Source organism: Rattus rattus, chromosome 6 (assembly GCF_011064425.1).
Source record: "Rattus rattus isolate New Zealand chromosome 6, Rrattus_CSIRO_v1, whole genome shotgun sequence".
NCBI lineage: Eukaryota > Metazoa > Chordata > Mammalia > Rodentia > Muridae > Rattus > Rattus rattus.
The window spans coordinates 106,876,290-106,890,400 of NC_046159.1; the positions used below are offsets into that span (position 1 = coordinate 106,876,290).

Consider the following 14,111-nt stretch of genomic DNA (forward strand, 5'->3'; position numbering starts at 1 on the left):
AAACGAGAAAGGGTTGAGCCTCAGCGTTTGTGTCTCTGCTTCCTGACTGGGCAATGTGTGCAACACTGACCAGCTGACTCATGCACTTGCAGCCGTATGTTCTATGCCATGACTAGTACACCCTCAAACCGTGAGCCAAAACAAACAAACAAACAACAACAACAATAACAAAAACCCTCTAAGTTGCTGTTGTCGGAGAATTTATCACGGCAACATGAAAAATAATTAAAACACCAAATGTTTTAAAAATCTCCCTGTTGGGGTTGGGGATTTAGCTCAGTGGTAGAGCACTTGCCTAGCAAGCACAAGGCCCTGGGTTCAGTCCCCAGCTCCAAAAAAAAAAAAAAAAGAGAAAGAAAATCTCCCTGTTGAGTTTATCATGTCAAGGTTAGGTCTTTAATCTCATCACAGTTTGTCAAATGAAGTTTCTAGTCAGACACATGAGAATCATGTAGGAGATGGGTGAATAGACATTTTTTTTTTCCCATGGAAGATGTACCAAGTACCTATGAACATGAGAAAAGCTGCATCTGTAATCTTCAGGAGAATGCAAGCAAAAGCCTCGTGTGGGCTGGGTCTCAGTAGGTAACGTTCCTGCTCTGAATTCATGGGGACCTAAGTTTGAATCTCCAGTGTCCATGTACTGAGCTGGGTATGGTGGTGTGTACCTGCGATTCCTGAGGCTGGCTGGCCAGCTAGTCTTTTCCAGTCAGTAGCTCCCAGCTCAGTTTCAATAAGAGAGAGAAAATGGTAGAGGAAAACAATTGATGTTGGCCCCTGGGTTAAAACAAACAAACAACAAACACAATCTCACATGAGATGCTATTTCACACCCACTAAGGTAGGTATGATAAAGGAGAACTGGGGAATGATAGGTGTCAGTGAGGCCACAGGGAAATTAGAGCTCTCACATGCTGTCAGCCAGCAGAATGAATGGCGAGTTTCTAAGACTCAGCATTTCTACCCTCAGGAATATGCCCAAGGGAATTGAGCCTGTGTGAAACTTGAAGACAGGTATTCAGAGAGCTGCTATCCCTTAGAACAGCCTTAGAGTAGGGTTGTGACTCGATGCTCAAGCACTTCCCAGCATATGCGAGACAGCGGGCTTCATCCCTTTCCACTGAGGGGGAAAAATATTTTAAGAAACATGATAGCCAAAAAGTGTAAACAATTCAAATCCTATCTGCTAATATGTGAATAAACAAAATGTGTGATATTTATACAGAGGAATATTCGTGAAAAGGAATGAAGTTCTGTTGCATGCTAGAACATGCCGCCATACTGTCCCATTTGTTTTCTGTGTGATATGTCAGAATAAGCAAATCCAAAGTGGAGTGGTGCTTGGTAGGCAGAATGGAAAATAAGTGCTGGAAGGCACAGGATTTCCTAGCCATCACATCAGGAGTAATGATGCGACCACAGAGGCAATCTATTAATCCACACACCTGATATGCCTCTTCCAGCTTTGGCTCCAGAAATGTCTGTACCCAGCCAACCCCAGCCAACCCCGGCCAACCCCGGCCAACCCCAGCCAACCCGGGTCAACCCCGGCCAACCAGGGTCAACCCCGGCCAACCCCGGCCAACCCCGGCCAACCCCGGCCAATCCTAGGCAATCCTATGCTAGCCCAGCCAAGCCCAGCCAAGCCCAGCCAAGCCCAGCAAGCCCAGCCAAGCCAGCCAAGCCAGCCAAGCCCAGCCAAGCCCAGCCAAGCCCAGACAGCCCCAGACAGCCCTAGCCAGCCAGAGTATCTTTCCTCTACAGTGCCTCCAAGGAGATTGCCACTGGACATCCAAATTGTTTTGAAATTGAAGGTCATATGCATGTGCTCTTAATAGGCTAAACAATGACTCTAATGCGCATGACTTTTCCACTTTGCTAAAAGTTTTTTTTTTTTCTTAAAAAAAAAAAAGATTAATTTTAAACCGTGTATTGGGGGGATATGTGCACATGAGCATGAATGCCCTCCGTGTCCAGAATGGGGGTGTCAGACCCTCTGAAGCTGGAGTTACAGGTAGGCAGATGTTAGCCTCCAGACTAAGTAGGCACTAAGAACCAAACTCATGTCCTCTGCAAAAGCGACGTGTGCTTTTAACCTCTGAAGCCACATCTCCAGCCCCTACCCTGGATTCCTGTCAGCAGTCCAAGTCCATCTGCGTGCCCCCTTGGACAGCAGTGTTCATGCGCACATGCGGTATCTCAGCTGCCTCCCTCGCCTTGCTCTGGTCTGGGTTACTAACCTCAGCCGCCACAGCTGCAGGCTTTCTCTCCTAGTACTGGTGTTGCCCACACCTTCCAAATTACTGTCATCTGTGAGTTTCGTCGCTGGCTGTTTAGCTCTGCGCCTCCCTGCTCATTAACGGGTGGAAGTGCAAGACGCTCGCTCGCCATAGCAGGCAAAACAGAGCCTGGTTGCCATAGCTCTGAGGGGGGCTGCACCCCGTGCCAAGAGCAGCAGGCCTCTGGCGAGATGGGGTGCTCCAATATACAGGAAGAGAGTCTCAGCGTCCTTTTGAAGCCGGCTGGGAGGCCACGGGGTCAACAGCAGGGCACCCTGACCCTTTGGATGGTCTAGCTCTTCCCCTTGGGCCGAAGGCTCCGTCCCAGCCTATACTTGGGGCTCTCTGTGCTTCGCACTTGTCTCATTGCTTTCCTGGTCTACAGCGTCTTCCCTAGCTTTGAGCTTTCCCAGCCTTGGTAGCTTCACGATGCCCCGGAGTTTCTGACGTTGTCTAGCAACCACTTGCATCTTAATGTAGTCCTTTATCAGTTTATTTCACTGTTGTGAACACAGGCTTAGCAGGATGTTAGGAGAAAAAAAAAATCCGGTGTCTGAGAGGAGAATATGCTGAAAAACTGTGGCCTATGTGAAACCATCAATATTAAAAGTTAGGAGCTCCCTGATAAAGCAAGCTTGCTGGCCTGCTCCGTTTTTTCAAATTATGTCCTACCAATTTCATTAATATTTCTGCTTTAAACTGTTCTACTGATGGACAGTCCATATTCTACACCACTGGAATCCCACATCTGGTGCAGTGTGCAGGGGCCATTCAAGTGTACATTTCAGCCTTTCCCCCTGTTTGCATACGATTACCCACCACCACCACAGCAGCGCCTAATCTCATTTTTAACCGGCGTGCAGTGTTACAGGTTTCCTTATGACCCCACCTCATTGGGTCATCCCTGATGTGGTCATCAGCCATCCGGTTCCATTTTCCACAAGTCCTCTACGGCTGGCAACCATGAATATTATTTTGGCTCTTGCCCCTTCTGAGAAGTTCATGTTAACAGACGCAGAAGATCTTTCTGTGGTATCTTCCACCTATGTGATGTTCCCAAGGTCCGTTCCTGTTGGAATGCCATCAGTCCTCCGCTCCTTTTTCTTGCCAGATATGCCACTGGATGGGCTTGCCATCTTTTGTTGGTGGGTATTTGGGTGATTTTCATCTTTTGGCTATTATGTATGATGTAATATGAGTGAGTGTCTTAAAATATGTTTCCTTTTTAAACTTTTTTATTTTATATGTGTGTTTTGTTTGCGTGTATGTATATATGCAGCACATGTGTGTCCAGTGTCTACAGAAGCCGGAAGAGGATGATCCTGGATGCCCTGGAGTTGCAGATGGTTGTGAGTTACTATGTGAGTGGTTGGAACCAAGCTCAAATCCTCTGCAGGAACTCTTAACTGCTGAGCCATTTCTCCAGCCCTCGAGGACAAATTTATTGTGTGATTTTAGTTTTCCCTTTTTTCATGTGAGTAAATTCTTAGGTGCTTATAAATTTGAGGGCCACCAAGTAGTTTCTCAGAGCAACTGGGCCATTTTGCATTTTGCAGGACAGGAGGGTTGGAGCTTCTCTACAGGCTCCTCAGGACCCCCAGCCGTCATTTTACTCACGGCCACCTTGCTCGGTATGGAATAGTATTTTTGTCTACATGCCCCTGACTGCTAGTTATACTGAGCATCTGTGTATTTAGTGCCCATTTGTATGCCTTCTTCGGAGGAATCCAGTCAGCTCTTTTGACCACTTTAAAAACGGAGTGGCTTACATTACAGTTCTTTATATACACACTAGAAACTAATCCCTTATCAGACACGGTCTGCACATTTTTCTCCCATCCTGTGTGCCAACTTTTCAATTTCTTGTGGTCACTTGCTGGTCAAACCTTTTTAGCGATTATAAATCCCAGCTGTTCTTTTCTTTTTGGTTGTATTGCCTCACTCAACACTACAAAGACTTACACTGTAATTCTTTCTAAGCGTTGGAGAATTTTAGCCTTCCTATTTACCTTAGTGACCTGTTTCAAGGTGACTTGTGTATATGAAACCAAGAAGGGTCCACATTTTGATTTTGTGTATGGTGCCTTTCGAGAATTAACTCAGACCCTCTTTAGTATTGTACTGTCAGGTTACAACCAGCGGTCGGGCCACACATCCACCTCCTTGTTCATCTTAGAGTGAATAAGCACTACTTGAGATATTTTTCCAGGAAGATCTGAGAGGGGCAGGAAACCCAGAACCGACAGACCACAAGGCCAGCTTTGCGCTGATCTGGCAGCATCTGTTTCTTAGGTGTCCTTTTCCCTCCTGGATGGCAAATTGGGGCGCCACTACACTGGGGAACACATTAGCTTTCTAACTGATACTAAACATGGGGTTCTCCCTCTGTGTTCTTGTTCTGATGAGTGCCACCTTGGAACAAACAACTAACTCATGGTGCTCCCCAAGCCATGAACACTGTCCTAGGGTTGGTTCGTTTTAACTTGGGTCCCTCACTCTCCAGTGTATTTTCTAGCATTGCCTACAATCACAGGCAGAGGTCGTTAGCAGCGTCCTCCAACTCTGCTGGCTCTGGCGAGGGTTGTAGCAGCCATAGGAAAATGAATGGGGTTGACTGTAGGAGAGGAAGGAAGATAGTGTGGATGTACAGAAGGGAAGCCGGAGCCAACAGTGGATCTTCGTAGAGTGGAGCAGAACTTGAAGAAGTCAATGCTGGCCCTGCTGTGCTCCTCCTCTAGCAAGACAAACAGACCAAGTGCACCTTTGTCCTCTTCATGGGTGCCCCCAGGTTGCTGTTGCTGGTGTGGGTTTCAACTTTAGAGAGAGCTATGAGGGTATCTCAAGGAACAAACCTTCCCATGTTAGGCTGGGGGCTCGGGGAGAGACAAGGCAAAAGAGAGAGTCTATTTTTCACTACTCAAACTCATGCTGGCCTTTCTATTCCACAAACCCCAGCCAGGCTCCTAACTCTAGGAGGGAATCCCACTAAAGGACCTGCACTTGAGCCTCTGCCCAGGCATGGCATTGTCCCATGCAGCCCAATCTAAACTAGAACAAGAAGTCATAATGAATGCCGGCCCCCGTCAGCTGCGTAAAGTAGGAATTGGAACTAGATCCTGGCCAATCCGCATCCCTGACCTTCTATGACATCACCCTCCTATTGCTGCACGGACCATCTGTACTGCTTCCCCCTGGCTTTCCCAGGCACTGATGTCTGCCTTCCTACTCTGTAAAGCTGGTCTTGGGATATACTTGTGGGCCAGCCATTTCCTATCTCTGAAATTGGATGAGGTGCTTACTCTCTCCTGCCTTAGTTTCCCCATGCATAAAATGAGGCTGTCGTGCAGGTTACCTCTCCTACTACCTGTTTCTGACTGGTCTTGTCTATCCTGGAAGCATCATGGATGGTACCAGTGAGGATCCCTCCTGCTCTCTATCCCTATGTGAGCCCCAGCTTCTAAAGCCAGAAGCTGCTCTTGGACTCGCCTTCTGCTTCTGGTCCCTGTCCTTTCTCTGCTCTCCATCCATGCAGAGAAACAGAGGTCAGATCTTGGCCTTGGCGCTTCGCCGCTGAGAAGTCCATTTATCTAAAAAACTGAACTCCCATCCTTATAGAATCATCACAGCAGCCCACGGTTTGAAAACCTTATCTTACACTGCACTGTGTGTAGTCATTGTCGTAGACGGTGTAGTGAGCACGGTGTGAGTAAACACAGAAAGTAAGAGATAAATGTAATCGATGTTTTGTTTGTTTAGTGTATTATAAGGAAAATATGTATTTGCACATGAACAATAAGCAGTTTAATCAACTTATGTAATAGAGCATTTTAGTGGCAGGTTTTAGAATCAAATGGGGTTATGACAATGAGTGTGGCTTTAGTGTATTCCTTTATTTTTTAATTATTTATTATTTATTTAATGTTTATGGGTATACTATAGCTGTCTTCAGACACACCAGAAGAGGGCATCAGATCCTATTACAGATGGTTGTGAGCCACCATGTGGTTGCTGGGAATTGAACTCAGGACCTCTGGAAGAGCAGTCAGTGCTCTTAACCGCTGAGCCATCCCTCCAGCCCGATTATGACTTTATTTCTCCTTGCTTCAATGCTCCCTTACTTCTGGCATCATGAGTAAGTATCTACTCTTAGGTACTGACGTGTCTCCGTCCCTGTATCACCTGCTCTCGGGACCGGGATAGTGCCTGGCAAGCTAATAGGACTAAATTTATATTGATTTCTTTGTTGCAAGATTTCTCAGAGTTTTTAATTGCTGGTGTAATTGTCTAAAGTTGACTGCAGGATAGCTCTACCCTTCCCACACACAGAAGCAAATTTAAATATCTTGCTAGGAGTTGGGAAGCCCCGCTTTGCATTAAGCCATTCGGCTAGTCACTTGACGCTCCAGCGTCCACAGTACGGTATGGGGCAGGGGTATAAGTTGAGGGACAGTCTGTAGCTGCAGCTCATTTCTGTCTGAGGCAAACACAGGATGAAATTGGATGCTGCGTGTGAGATGGAATGTGGGTCACTGCTGCGTGAATTTGGTCATTCCAGGCCCAGACGGTTTCCGTGCTTACAAACTGGAATGAGCTGCCGTCTCTCCGGGTAGCAGTAAAGAACCAGCGGTACGCAGGAAAGTGTTTAAACAAAAGTGCTTTAGTCAAGCAAGTGCAAGTGTTTATTACTATAATAGCAATCTCAGAACCTGCAAGCTTATTAACACCATGCTTTACCAACTGCTTCTGTAAGGATTTCATTTCTGTGACCAAAAACTTGAGGAAATCAACCTAAAGAAGGGCAGGCTTATTGTTGGCTTACGGTTGTAAAGGGTTCAGTCCATAGCTGGCCAGGGCCATGGCAATTGGGTAAGAAAGAGCGACATGGTGGGAAGGCACTGTAGGGCAAGGCTGTTCTCCTCATGGTGGCTGGGGGACAGAGAGACAGAGGGTGAGGCTGGGAACAAGCAGGTCTCACCTTCCAAGGGTCCCGCCATCTTCCCAATAGTCTAGTCAGTGGACTGTTTCAATGGACTAACCCATTGATCCTGTGGGAACCTCATGATCCAATAATCTCCTGAAAACCTAACCACTGCACTAGGGGCCAAAACCTTCAGCTCACAGATTTTGGGGATGCTTCATGTCCCTCTTTAGTCTCTCTTTCCCCATCTTCTCTGAGTATCAACCCTATTAGCTCAGAAGTCCAGCCTTACAGCCTCATTTAACTCTTGTAGCACCCAGAAATTCTTGTCTCCATAAACAGTCCCATTGGGTTAAGACATCAACATGTGGATGGAAGGAATTGGATTCAGTCCTTAGCTCAGTTTCCCATTCTGCTCCAGGCAGGTCTGCCTCCAGAGTGTGAAGGAGGGTACAGTGCAGACAACTGGGATGGGGACACCTCAGACCTATGAACAGAGTCTAGATTACCTATCACCTCCAAGGACACAGACTCACAGGCCCGACCCCAGAATGTCTTGGAAATTAACATAAATTAAATATGATTTCTGCACTCGCTACGCCGCCTTAAACTAGATCTGAAGCTGCTTGTATCTTTTATCACAGACATCCATCCTCAAAGGACCCAGCTCAGTGGGATGCTTAGCCCCTGATTTCTAGAAGGCAGGGTTTCATACTTCCCAGGCTGGCCTTGAACTCCTTCTCCCCCTGTTTGCTTCTACTCACTCAGCGCTAGAATCGCACACAGCAAGATCTCTGTTATTGACTTTACCTTAGAGCCAACACTACATCCTAGAGCTCCGGGCTACGTCTGATCCCATAGCTACACCGGGTAGATTCTTCCAGAATGTTCCCCCACGCATTCATACAGGTGGAACATAAACAACAGGTGCAGTCAGGCGATTCCTCTAATTATCACCATCTGCATGAATAGACGGAAGGGGGGAAAGAAGCCCACGTGATGGAATTTCCCCCTCTTTGTTTTCTTATTTCTGGTGGTTTAAATATTGTGTTTCGTTTAAATACAGACACGATCCGACCACAAACATTATGGGCGGAGAAGCCGACACAGCCCACTCGTGGAGAGACTGTTGCTTGCAGGTACAAAATAAAAATAGCACCCACTGCTTCTCCAGGTGTTCCTGGCTCTTCCTGCCATGTGTCACCTCCCTCCCACACCGGACTTCTCTAGAGATTGTTCACTCTCACTTCGGAGAGAGAGACAGTCACTGCAAGAGGAGAGTTCGGATAACTCCAAGGTGGCAGGAAGCGAAGGAGATTAGATGAAACCAGATCTAGCCTCTGCTTCCTGGGCCCCGGGGCCAGCTGCGTTGAGAGGGACTAAGTTAATGGTTCCTGAATAAAGAAACCAGGAGCCAAAGTCCAGGGCACAAGGGACATCTTTGTTCAGGTGATAAAGAAGGAGCAGCTGGAAAGAGATCATCTGGATGAAGGGCATTCACATCTGGGCCCCTAGGTTTTGACTGTCACACCCTCAGCGATAGCAGGTGGGAACCACCCGGGAAAGTGTCCCTGATCAGCATTAGGGAAGTTGACATTTTAATCCGGACAACCTGGCCTGGCAGGTTTGCATGGGTTTCTAGTTTGTTTACAGTTCTTTGCACCTGTTGTTTTCTCAGGTTGCCCAGGACAGGCTCCCCACTCTACAAGGGCACAGAGGGGTTGAGTGTGAGGGACAGCTGTCTTCCACCTCTTCCCCTGAAGCCAGGAAGCCAAGAGCAGGTGTGGTGCCCCTTGGGGTGGGGCATGCTGCAATTCCAGTTTAATGCACTGTCAAACTTGGGGGTGAGAAAGACAGACCTTTCCCTATCTCTTCACCTCTTCACCAGGTCAAGGGGCAGTGCCAGGCACAGGGATACACGGGCCAGGCCTGTTCATACAGGCTTTTGAAAGAACAGGGAGAGGAGAGAGCTCTTTGCTGTAGGAGGTGTGCAGCAGGGTAGGGGCAAACCCATCTCTCCAGAATTGGTGACTCCTGGAAGGTGGAGTTACATGTTACATGGAACCTGGGTCCTCAGGATGGAGACGGTGCATGGAAACACTGAGCTGACCAATCCCTCTGAGTATCTTTAGACTCTTTAGAGCCTGAAGGGCAGAGTTGTGCAAGAGACCTATGAAGGCACAAACAGCTGTCCTGCCTCCCTAAGGATCTGGAGCCTCGTGTGATGGTACCACTCTAATGGTACAGATTCCCCATCACCACACAGGGCAGTGGGAGGGCAGACGTTGCTGTTTTCTTTGGGTGTGAGATGAGGAAGGAGAGGAACCATCAAGGCAGCCTCACCAGTGACTTGGTCCTTGCATAGGAAGACTATGAACTTGAGGACTTGGGCAGTTGCTTCTCTGGGTCTGGAAGAACCCACACACCCTATCAGGCGTGCCCAAAACAGTTTCCTTTGGAGGAACTAGGCTGTAGTGGCCATCCCTGCCTCTCCACCTTCTACCTGGGCCTGCTGGATACAACTCCAAACACTTGTCACTTTGTCCTACTACGCACCTTCTCTTGCCACATCTCAGTCCTGAGTCCTGCCTTTTTTTTGGTGATAGGTGGTGCATGACTGTAGCGCCTAAGGATTTCATTTGTAAAATGCAGATGTCCACCCCTGTTATTATCTCTTTATCCTATGGTGTGGCCACAAATTCTGACAGATTCCCTCTGCCTCTTCCCGAAAGAAAGCAGACAGCTGGGCACAGCGGTACATGGTTTGGAGTTCCAGCTACTTGAGAGGCTAAGGTGAAAGACTCGGTAGAGACTAGAGGCTGGGAGTGGCCTGGATAGCAAGTGAAACTCATCTCTAAAAACACACAAATACACACACACACACACACACACACACACACACACACACCCCTAGACACATCCAGACATATCCAGACACACACACACACACACACACACATCCAGACACACACACATACATACATACATACACTTATACACATACATGTACACACATACACACATATGCAGAAACACACACAGGTACATATATACATGCACACACATACACACATACATACACATACACACACATACACATACACACATATATACACATACACACATACATACCCACATACAGACATTCATGTACACATATATACACATACACATACATACATACACATACACACATACATATACACATATATAAACATATACACATATACACACATACATACATACACACACCTCCACATACATGTACACACACACACCACAGAATTAAAGCAGAACTAATTTCACATCTACATGGGGAGCAGAAAACGTGGCCACCTTTGAGGCTACTATTCCCAACCACTGAGCTTTCCTATGGCATGTGCCCTTCGCCCCTGCTGGGGTGTGGGAGCCAAGGAGGAACTTGAATGTTAGTGGTCTGTAGGTTTTGCTGCCTCAGCAAGGTGGAAAATGAGAACCAGCTCCTGAAAGTTGTCCTCTGACTTTACTCGTTAAAAAACAAAGGTCAGTGATGGAGTTCAAGCAAAAACTTGAAGAGCAAGACTCCGGAGACTCTCCTGGTTTGCAGTGCCGGGCACATAATTCACACGTTCTTTTAAAGTTATGTTTTGATTAATTCTCTTGAAATTTCATGCATTTAAAAAATTATATTTACCCCCAACTTCCTATATCTACTACTACTGCTCTAACCACTCAATTTCATGTTCTTTATCTTTTTGCCATTAAACTTGTCAGATTGGATGTGGGTGTGGAACCTTCCTTGGGGCTACAAGGAGTCACACACACCCTTAGAGAAGACTGTCAGAGCACCCAGTAGCTCCTCAGCTGGGCCACCCATCTCCACCACCACCATGCTGGGATTTTGTCTGGCTTGAGGTTTTGCAGATCTTTCTTGTGTTGTCACACTGCTGTGAGTTTATGTGGGAAACTGCCCTGTTGTGTCTGGAAAACACTGTTTTCGTGTAGCCCGCCAGAGCCCCTACTCTTAAAATCTTTCTGCTTTTTTGACGAAGTGATCTTTAAGCCTTGGGGCTAGGGATGTGTTATAGATGTCCCATTAATGATGAATGTCCTACATCTCCAATTCTTTATAGATTGAATAGTTACAAGCTGATGTGTTGACTGCTCTCGTCTGCAATATGAAAATGAAGTGTCTCTCTGGTGAGGGTTGATAGATGCCTGATCTACGGGTGTAGCGCTAAGTCATTAGGACTCAGTTTAATACTATGTTCACCTAGCAGAACAATAATAGCAGGTTCTCCATGGGTCCATGACCCTCTAGACAGAGGTTCTTGACCTTGATAACAGTGTCAGGAATGGGTTTCAGTCTTGCTGAATGGGCCTTAAACCCAATCAGAAAAGTTTTGCTTACTCTGGTAACATTGTTGCTACTGTTGTACTGTTGTACTGGTGGTGCCAAGCCAGTTGTTATTGTAGCTCACAGGGTTCAGATATAAGTAAAACTGATGGTTGCTTTTCTCTGGTAGCGTGCATAGCACCTTCTAGCCCTGTGAAAGCTAGCTAGTCGGAATGAAGAGTCAAGGTCAGTACCACCTTAATTTTTCCATGTTCTCTAGCTCAAATATATAGTATCTTCAGCAATAGAGACTTACTGTCAAGTTCTAGAGTAGTGATTCTCAACCATCCTAATGCTGTGACCGTTTAACACAGTTCCTCAAGTTGTGCTGACCTCCAACCATAAAATTATTTTTGTTGCTACTTCATAGCTGTAATTTTGCTATGGTTATGAATCATAAATTTCTTTGTTTTCCAGTGGTCTTTGGAGATCCCTGTGAAAGGGTCATTTGACCTCCAAAGACATCATGGCCCATAGGTTGAGAACCACCGTTCTAGCAGTTAACCAAAAACAATGGCAGTATCTTGAAATGTCCCCAAACATTACATGGGGTCTATGGGACCCTACCGATCAACAGTTCAAAAGGAGGTAACCCATTTCTGGTATTGGGATTTTTATTTGCTAACATGTAATGTCTAATATGGGCATGGACTTCACCTTGTTACAAGGCAACTCTATTTAATCTCTTCCCATGTACGTGTTTGTGTATATTTTAGGAAGCTAGTACAGTAGTATGTTTCTTTTTTTCCTCCTCCTCCTCCTCCTCCTCCCCCTCCCCACCCTCCTCCTCCTCTGCCTTTCCCTTCTCCTCCTCCCCCTCTTCCTTCTTCTTGACAACCAAATCTTTTTTTATTGGGGGAATAGGTCTCTAGAGGTTAGGCCTGGGGCCCTCACTGCACAACTTGTTCATTGGCGCTACCTCCAAAATCCTGTGGCTTCACCACATCTGGACGCTCCGGAGGGCTGGAGAAGGCCTCAATACACAGAGCTTCGAAGGTATCATCTGCTTGGAAAGCCGGGCCCACTGCAGCTGTGGCCTGTGGCCTTGCTGTCTGACTAGTGAAGCCACATTCGCCCAGTGTTTTTCCATCATCTAGGAGCTGGTCGTTCTTTGGACAGCCGCTGGAGTTTGCCTTTGATGATATTTGAACATGGTGCTAGATTCCTTGGCGTCCATAAAGATGGCGGTCTTGTGGTGCTGGATCATGAGAAACATGTCCATCCCGGTGACTGCTTCTCCAGTAGTATGTTTCTATATCCCTTTCCCAAAGGCCTTCAGTGTTCATTGCGGCTCCCCATATTATTCTCTACTCTACCCTATCCTTCCATCTCTCATTCTATTTAACCCTTCCCGTTCCATTATTCCCCTTACAGCACAGCATTCTGTCTCCTCTCCTAGAAAGCCCTTCCTTACTGCCCATCACTAGTATCCTACAAAGAAGGTGGGACACTGGTTGCCCTGGTGACATGGGACTGCCAAGTCACGTATTCTTTCTAGGGGTATTAGCACTGTCTGTAACTATCAGGAAAGACATTTGGGAGCTGCCCAAGTAGAAGGTTCCTTGGCTTTTACCTTACAGTCTCTTCCCTTGTCTAAGGTAAGTTGTAGCAGCTGTAATAAGCCATAATGGTCAGGAGTTCAGTGAGTCCATTCACTTAAAGTTTTGCCTTGAGTGTATCTGGGAACCCCGGGATCTTACCATTTTCAGAAATAAACGTGCTTTTGGTGGACCACTGTTAAATAGCATAATCAGAGAATGGTGAAGGTGGTCAGGTAGAATTATTACCTAAAACCCACTTTAGTTTTTCTCTCTCTCTCTCTCTCTCTCTCTCTCTCTCTCTCTCTCTCTCTCTCTCTCTCTGTCACACACACACAAACACAAAACACACACACACACACACACACACACACACTTTCTTTTTCTTTGACAGGGCTTCATGTAAACATATCTATTTAGCTAAGTCTGACTTTGTACCCCTAATCCTCCTATATCCACTTCGCAAGGGCTGGGTTTATAGGTGTGTGCCAATGTGCTTGGCTTCCGTGCTTTTTAAAACATGTGACTTCAGTGAATTGACCTAAGGCTGACTACACTGATCATGCAAATCAGGTGGCCTATGCCACAGGATCAGTGGCAGATATTGTAGCAATTCCCTATAGAATGTATCACATATGCTCTGAGCAGAGGGACAAGCCAGCTGGGCGCCCAGTGAAGTGTTCCAGGTGGGGCGAGGAGAATCCTAAGTGAAGAGTGCACATTAATAAACTGTGGTCCCAATGGGTCTCCTTTGGAGTTGTTGGTCAGTGGAGTCCCACAGATCCCCAAACATTATAGCAGTGGGTCATAAGCCCTTTGGGGGTTGAATGAACCTCTCACAGGGGTTGCCTAAGACCATCGGAACACACGGATATTTACATTATGATTCCTGACAGTAGTAAAATCACAGTTGCAATGTAGCAGCAAAAATACTGCGGTGGTGGGGTTGGGGATTTAGCTCAGTGGTAGAGCGCTTGCCTAGCAAGCGCAAGGCCCTGGGT

The 14,111-nt window shown here is 46.7% G+C and overlaps 1 pseudogene; it reads right to left on the minus strand.

The window, feature by feature from the left end:
• Window positions 1–12,462: 12,462 nt before the first annotated feature.
• LOC116902902 lies at window positions 12,463–12,794 on the minus strand (annotated as a pseudogene).
• Between the last annotated feature and the right edge of the window lie 1,317 nt (window positions 12,795–14,111).